The sequence below is a fragment of the Phoenix dactylifera genome, chromosome 4, assembly GCF_051530095.1.
Source record: "Phoenix dactylifera cultivar Ajwa chromosome 4, Ajwa_hap1_PhDact_Kaust_v1.1, whole genome shotgun sequence".
NCBI classification, from domain to species: domain Eukaryota; kingdom Viridiplantae; phylum Streptophyta; class Magnoliopsida; order Arecales; family Arecaceae; genus Phoenix; species Phoenix dactylifera.
In genome coordinates this window covers 24,306,953-24,315,540 of record NC_143193.1, presented here as the reverse complement: position 1 = coordinate 24,315,540, position 8,588 = coordinate 24,306,953, and the positions used below count along the sequence as shown (strand labels likewise).

General features: G+C 39.0%; 1 long non-coding RNA gene across 1 annotated transcript; it reads left to right on the top strand.

Moving 5' to 3' along the window:
* Window positions 1–249: 249 nt before the first annotated feature.
* On the top strand, window positions 250–684 carry LOC149753741 (uncharacterized). The gene is made up of 2 exons (XR_016400421.1): window positions 250–345; window positions 415–684. It is a non-coding gene; the product is annotated as an uncharacterized LOC149753741 (long non-coding RNA).
* Window positions 685–8,588: the final 7,904 nt, after the last annotated feature.

Genomic DNA, 8,588 nt, shown 5'->3' with positions numbered 1-8,588 from the left:
TCATCACCAATGGTCTCCACATACCCCAACAGATTGTGTACTTACGAATTTGAGATGGATGTTTTGAATGAAAAGTTCTTGTTTGTGACGTGTATTTTGTTATCTATGTGATTTAGTGTATGTGTTTTGTTAGGAATTAATGTATACAGAGTATTAAAAATTGCTTATACAAAAATTTTTTTTTTGATACTTACCTCAATTTCCAAAATATGATTATGCCAGAACTTTGATAAGTATAGATCTTGGAAAGGACTTTAATTAGTATGTTCTATGTTGACTTGACAGGAACATGGTTTCAGGACAGGCAGTCCGGCTGGACGACTTGACTCCCACGAACTAGATGAGGTAACTGGAATACATCTTCTTCATGAAAGTAAACTATTCATTCTATTTATCCCATTATGTTTTTTACAGGGTGTTGATGTAACTGTAACATACATAGATTTTTTGGGGAAACTTCAAACATTCAAGGTCAACTCAAGAAACCTGTCTTCTTCCTGGGTGTGGGAGAGTTCTTTTGGTGCAAACCACACACAAGCAATGGTTGGACTGGTACTCTTTTAACCTCTTCAGCGCTGCTGGTCACAGGATTAATTGTATATTTGGATTTGTGAGAAAATTGAGAAAATATTTTCAGTTATGTTAAACCAAAAGGTCTTTGAAACAGTATGAAACTCATTTAAAGGATTGCATTTCAATTTGGCTCCTTTGGCTTGATATTTAACGACGGTGGCGGTGGAGTTGTGAGCAGCCAGACCGAAAGCCTTCCCAAACTATGGAAGAAGTTTGAGAAGATCAGCTGCTCGTCACTTATTGAACTTCCAAGAGTTTTGAAACTTCAGGTAGTTTCTTTGTGTAGCAAGTGTTTCTGAATTTTGGTGCTGCTGCTGCTGTTGTACCTTGTATTGCAGCATGTTGTATGAGAAGATTTGTTCAGCTGTTGAGCTGTTGCTTTTGATACCATCAAGATACTGAGTTCGGCCTACGTGCAAGGAGAAACTTTACCTGGGCCACTCCTGTATTGCAGTATATTTTGTGGGAACTGGTCTAGCTTGTTTCCTTTTGATGTTGGGAAGTGGGGATTGATATGACATCATTTGAAAGTGCTAGTTTTAGCTTCTGAGTTCTTATTCGGCTTAGAATTAGTTTTTGATATCTAATTTTAGTTTACAACTTCGCATTGCATTCATAGCAAGAAAATGGTTACTAAGAGTTTGTGTTAACTTGCTAGCCATTGAAACCCATTGACATTATGTTGACCAGTTCTTACTTCTTAGGAAACCAAGATAAATGAAGAGGTTTCAAGTGGGATCTTCAATGCTGATAGATATATGCAGGATTTAGGTGAAATCTTCAATAATAATAAGAGCTTGTGGAAATTGAATTTCAGTTTAGTGGCATGATGAACTCATGAGCAAGTGCTTGATGGTGGTGCTTGTAAAAAAATTAAGTAATGCTTTGAAAGTTTATATATGATAAACTAAAACAACAACATCATATACCCTTTTTCTTTTTTTTGCTGTAAGAATTGTGCATTTTTTTTGGGTTGCGATGACCGCAACCCAAAAAAAATGGGAGCGGTCATAGGTTTGATATTTAACGACGCTTTATTGCGTCGGTCAAGTAGCATAAGCAGACGCTTTTAAGCGTTGGCATAGTCCAACACAAACTACGCTGGGAAGCGTCGGTTCAAGTACGCCGACGCTTTTAAGCGTCGGATTAGTATAAAATGAACGACGTTTAAAAGCGTCGGCATAGAGCGACGACGCTTTTTTGACGCGTCGGGTTAAACCCGACCCAAGCCCACCTGCCCGACGTCTGACCCACGCTTTGTGGTGCGTGGGCTGGAAATTTGCCGACGCTTAAAAGCGTCGGGAGAGACCAAAAAAAGCGTCGGGAGATATCCTTTCTTTTGTTGTGCCTAGCTCCTAATTCAAATTAAATTCGAATATGATTCTTAGATTAGATTGATCTAATATGATTAGATCATGACCTAATATGGGTTAGCCAAGAGTTGAAACCCATTTGGCTTTAATTAGACCTGATTTGATTAGGTTTAATGTTTTCTTTAAGTTGGTTAAACCCAATTGGATTGGGTTTGATAGGGCCTTCACTTCTGGACCATTGGATCGCTTCCTGGATGAAGGATCTGGTCCACTGGTTGGCGCCTTCATCTGGACCATTGGATGGCTTCCTGGATGAAGGATCTGGTCCACTGGTTAGCGCCTGAATTTGGACCACTGGATGGCTCTCTGGATGAAAGATCTGGACCGTTGCTCAGCGCCTGAATCTGGACCACTAGATGGCTCTCTGGATGAAAGATCTGGACCGTTGCTCAGCGCCTGAATCTGGACCATCGGTGATGGCATCTTGCTTCTGGACCATTGGATGGCACCCTGGATGATGATGCCCTGATCTGGACCATTAGATGGCGCCTAGATCTGGACCATTGGCTTTGGTTCACTGTATTTGGGCCCTTGGATCTTCAGGATTTAAGAAGGAGATGTGAGAAAGAAGTTGATACACCCTTCTCCTTAGCACCCCATCATGATGGGATGCATCTCTTGGCACATGCCTCATCATGATGAGGTGTGTGGATGGGATGCATCCCTTTATGATGCATCTCTCGATCTCTTATAAATAAGGAGGTGCCTTGGGGTTCTAAAGATCATCCAAGAAAAAGCCTCTCCTTCTCTCTCCCTTATCCCTTCTTTCTTACAAGCCTCTCTCTTTTGTCCTAACCCAAGACAAGAGGGTCTTCTTTAGGACAAAAAGGCTAGTGAATGTTTTAGAGGTAGAAAGGAAAAAGGAAGTGAAGGAAAATCAGCCAATTAAATCCTTTGAAAGGATTGAACAATTAGAATCAAGTTTTGGTGGAGCTAGAGTCTTGAACCCATTCCTGTGTGGATCAACATCGGAGGGTGAACATTTGGGCACCTTAGGACATCTTCAGATATATTGGATATAGCGTGATAGGTATTCTTCTATACCAAGATTATATTTTCTACATTATTTGGTTATACTATTAAGGCGATCTTGGCTTATTAGGGTTTTATATAATGGGTTTTATAAGAAAATTTTATAATCCCGTATCTTCCGCTGCGCCCTAGAGCACTGGAAAACCCTAACAATGGTATCAGAGCCACCCTTAATCAGTTTAACCAAATGATAATACATGCTATTATCTTGATGCTATGAGATAGCTAGGTTGTTTGTATGCATGATTAGTTTATGCTATGAGATAGTGTTATATTCATGTTGTAGCACAGTATAATTGCTAGTACTAAATTATAGAATGTGCAATGAGACCAATATAGTAGTATGAAAACTTTGGGCTGACCCATTCTGGAACAATCGACTCAGTTGGTGTCTAGGAAGGAAGCCACAGGTGGTTACTTAATTAGGACCTCACTCTCTGAGTGAGGGGTGCCTCCCACCTGCTTTCCTGGCCAATTATTTGATTGTCCTTTATGGTTGAGCTTAATGTTAGTAAGATACTACTATTTGAAAGCCCTCACTAAATTTATAATTAAGTCGTAGTGTTAATTGCTTTAAGCTGAGCCATTCTGAATCAATTGACTAAGTTGGTGTCTAGGAAAGATGCTACAGGTGGTTATTTAATTAGGACCTTACTAAGTAAGGAGAGCCTCCCATCTGCTTACCTGGCCAACTATTTGATTGACCTCCATGAAAAAGCTAATTGCTGATATAACACTATAAAGGTCCTTCCTTCATGCTTAGATATTATTATGTCAATATCTACGCTAGCTTGTTGTGATTCCCACAAGGCTAGTATTAGGGATTGATATTGTAATATCTTGGTGCATATGATGCATATGGCATATTTTAATATGTTGCCTTGTTGTGATTCCCACAAGGGCAGCATTATTCAAATATGACTGCATAAAAATGAAGGGTTTGACTTAACTAGACACAATAGTTTGTTGTGATTCCCACAAGACTATATGTGTGCTAGAGGACAGAATAAAGTTGGGAATTGCATGGGATGCAATTGGAAAGAGTTTCCTACCTTTGAACTTATAAGGGCTTGTTGTGATTCCCACAAGGTCTTTTATAAAGAATTTGGATCTCAACCCCACTAAGAAAATTAGTATTTTCTCGTTCATCATACTTGAGGGTTATGATATTCGATAAAAATAGTGGGAGTAACAATTAGATAAAAGTCCTTGTCTGATTGAATACATGTCATCATGATTGGTCTGCTTATATTAGTGTTCTTTGTAATTATAGATTAATTCTGCAAAAATGGCATCTTCACTCTCACTTAGAGGTACCTTAGATACAAACAAATTGACTGGTCCCAACTATGTGGATTGGTTGAGGAATTTAAAGATTGTTCTCACACAAGAAAAACTTTCCTACATTCTTGAAACCCCTGACCTAGGGTCAGCAGGGGAAGATGCAACTGAAGAGGAATTGGCCACATATCGTATGTGGAAAAATGACAGTTTGACTGTCAAATGTATCATGCTTGCTTCTATGAATAATGAATTGCAGAGGCATCATGATAGTATGGATACTCACTCCATACTCCTTAACTTAAAGGAGTTATATGGTGAGCAGAGCAGAACTGCTAGATATGAGATATCTAAACAGTTGTTCCGTGCTAGAATGATCGAGGGATCGTCTGTGCAAGACCACTGTTTAAAGGTTATAGACTTAATCACTCGATTAAGTCAACTTGGTTTTGCTATGGACAATGAGCTCAGTCAGGATTTGATCCTGCAATCACTACCCGACTCATTCTCGCAGTTTGTCGTGAATTATCACATGAACAAACTGAATTCCTCCCTGCCTGAGCTTCTAAATATGCTGAAAACAGCAGAGTCTCACATCAAGAAGGACAAGGGTCCGATCCTTCTTGTTGGTGAGAGCTCAAAGAAAAAGTCGGGCAATAAGGGTTCAAAGAAAAAACTAAATCCTAAGAGTCACATCAAAAAGAAGAAGGGAAAGAAAATCTCTGGACCCAGTACCTGTTTCCACTGTGGCAAGACGGGGCATTGGAAAAGGAACTGCAAGAGCTTTCTTGCAAGTGTGAAGCCTGATGTAAGTGTTGCATCAAAAGGTATGTTTTTATTACATGCCAATATGACATTAAGTTTTTCTGATTCTAATTCATGGGTATTGGATACCGGTTGTGGTTCTCACATATGCAAATCTTTGCATGGACTGCAGAAAATTAGAAGACTGAAGAAAGGTGACTTCGAGCTATATGGCGCTGGAGGAGAATCCATCCAGGCTGAAGCTGTTGGCACCTACATACTAGAGCTACCCTCCGGAAAGTTCTTGAAGCTAGAAGACTGTTATTTTATGCCAAAAATCATTAGAAATGTAATTTCAATTCCTTTGTTGCTTAAGAAAGGATTCGAAATAAATGGAAAGAGCAATGGTTGCTCTATTTCTTTATCTAATGAGTATTATTGTCATGGCACTATGGAAAATGGTCTTTTAGTATTATGTCTTAATAATGTTATGTTTCATATTGGCAAAAATAATAAAAGAAAAAGAGAAAATATTAATAATACCCTCCTCTGGCATTACCGATTAGGTCATATTAGTGAGACAAGGTTACATAAGTTGTATAAAGATAAATTCTTTGACCCTTATGATTTTGAATCATTAGGAACTTGTGAATCTTATCTTATGGGTAAAATGACCAAGTCTCCATTCTCGGGACATGGATAAAGGGCAAGTGAGTTGTTAGAACTCGTACACACTGATGTGTGCGGTCCTATGTCAACTCAAGCTAGAGATGGATACTCTACTTCATCACATTTACTGATGACTTATCAAGGTTCGGTTTTGTGTATCTAATGAAACATAAATTTGAAGCCTTTGATAAATTTAAAGAGTATCAAAGTATGGTCGAAAAACAAACTAGAAAGTGTATTAAAATCCTTCGATCTGATCGAGGAGGAGAATATCTTTTTAGTGAATTTTTAGACTATCTTAAATTAAAGGGTATACTCTCTGAATGGACACCTCCATATACGCCACAATTAAATGGTGTAGCTGAAAGAAGGAATCGTACCTTATTAGATATGGTACGGTCCATGATGTGCTTCACAAATCTTCCAATTTTCTTCTGCGGACATGCCCTAGAAACTGCTGCATTTGTATTAAATAGAGTACCATCTAAGTCTGTATCTAGCACTCCATATGAGATATGGAAAGGAAAGAAACCTAATCTTAAGTATCTTAAGATATGGGGTTGTCATGCTTATGTCAAAAGAAATTTTGGACATAAGCTAAGTGCTAGATCAGACAAATGTATATTTGTAGGTTATCCTAAAGACAGTTTAGGATATATCTTCTATAATCCTACCGAACAAAAGGTATTTGTTGCTAGGCATGCAACTTTCTTGGAAAAAGAGTTTTTTTTAGAAAAGGGCAAGGATAGAAGAATTGAACTTGATGAAGTTCAAGACCTACAAGGTGAGACACATAATAATCCTCAACCAGATGTACCCATGGAAGAGGTACAGCCACTACACACTACTCCTTTTCGAAGGTCAGAAAGAGTGCGAAATGCACCTGAGAGGTATGGATTTATCATTGAGAATGATGAAGCCCACATCGTTGATAACGATGACCCTCTGACCTATTCGGAAGCTGTCAAGAGTAGGGACTCTGACAGATGGTTGGACGCCATGAAATCCGAGATAGATTCTATGTATACAAACCAAGTGTGGACTTTGGTTGATGCACCTGAGGGAGTGATTCCAATAGGGTGCAAATGGGTATACAAGAAGAAGATAGGAGCTGATGGCCAAGTAGAAACCTACAAGGCCAGGCTAGTGGCAAAAGGTTTCAGGCAAAAACAAGGCATTGATTATGATGAAACTTTTTCGCCAGTAGCTATGCTCAAATCTATTCGGATTATGCTTGCTATAGCTGCATACTATGATTATGAGATCTGGCAGATGGATGTCAAAACCGCCTTCCTTAATGGTCACCTTGAGGAAGAGGTCTATATGACACAGCTAGAGGGATTTGTCTCAAGAGGGAGAGCAAATCAAGTATGTAGGCTTAAGAAATCCATTTATGGATTAAAGCAGGCATCTAGAAGTTGGAACATCCATTTTGACATGATAGTCAAAGAATTTGGCTTCATTAAAAATATAGATGAACCTTGTGTGTACAAGAAGACTAGTGGGAGTGCTATTGTCTTCTTGATATTATATGTGGACGATATATTGGTCATTGGAAATGATGTTCCAATGATGCAATCGGTCAAGACTTGGCTATCAAAGAAATTTTCCATGAAAGACTTGGGTGAAGCATCCTATATACTTGGTATAAGGATCTATAAAGATAGATCTAAAAGGATGCTAGGTTTGTCCCAGTCTAGGTACATTGATAATGTGCTGAAGAGGTTCAATATGGATGGGAGTAAGAAAGGTTTCTTACCCATAGGACATGGCATACAACTCTCTAGGAAGATGTCTCCTAAGACATCTGAAGAGAGGAATAGAATGAGTTCTATTCCCTATGCTTCGGCAGTAGGGTCGATCATGTATGCTATGTTATGTACCAGGCCTGATGTAGCTTATGCCTTGGGTATGGTAAGTAGATTTCAGGCAGATCCCGGGGAGGATCATTGGAAAATTGTGAAAAGCATTCTCAAATACTTGAGAAGGACTAGAGATGTTTTTCTGATTTATGGAGGATCAGAATTGAAACTAGAAGGCTATTCAGATTCTAGCTTTCAATCTGATCCAGATGATAGCAAGTCAATCTCTGGATATATCTTCACTTTGAATGGTGGAGCTGTGAGTTGGAAAAGTTCCAAACAGCAAACTGTAGCTGACTCAACTACTGAGGCAGAATACATAGCTATTAGTGAAGCTGCTAAGGAAGCAGCCTGGATGAAGAAGTTCATCACAGAGCTGGGTGTAGTTCCTGAGATTGCCGGACCAGTCCCAGTTTATTGCGATAACACTGGAGCAGTTGCACAGGCTAAGGAACCAAGGTCTCATCATAGATCCAAGCACATTTTGAGACGCTTCCACCTTGTTCGAGAGATAATCGAAAGACAAGACGTCAAGATTGAACGAGTAGACACAAAGAACAATATAGCAGACCCATTTACTAAAGCTCTACCACAGCAGCAATTCAATCGTCACCTCGATTGTATGGGGTTAAAATATAAGGGCGATTGGCTTTAGTGCAAGTGGGAGATTGAAAGAGTAGATGCCCTATAAGCCAATCATTTGATGGGTTTCTCTTTGTAATCCTCCAAATCATGTACTTTGACACTCGATATATATCAATAAAGGCATTGTGTTTCATCATTTGCTGCTTATCTATTTTATTATTGGATGATGAACCCCATAAATTAGGACATTGGTTTTAGGGTTATGATGAGATCATACCAGTGAGACCTAAAATCCTAAAATTCTAATTTAGAATATTTCCAGTCAAATTGGTATATTGAGTCGGGGACCAATATTACCGGAAAGACTGGCACATCTTATGTATGCTCAATGTAGAGGGTGATTGATCTCACAATCACTTGTGTGAGACACTAATACAAAGATGTGGGTGCTCATTAGAGGAATGAGTTC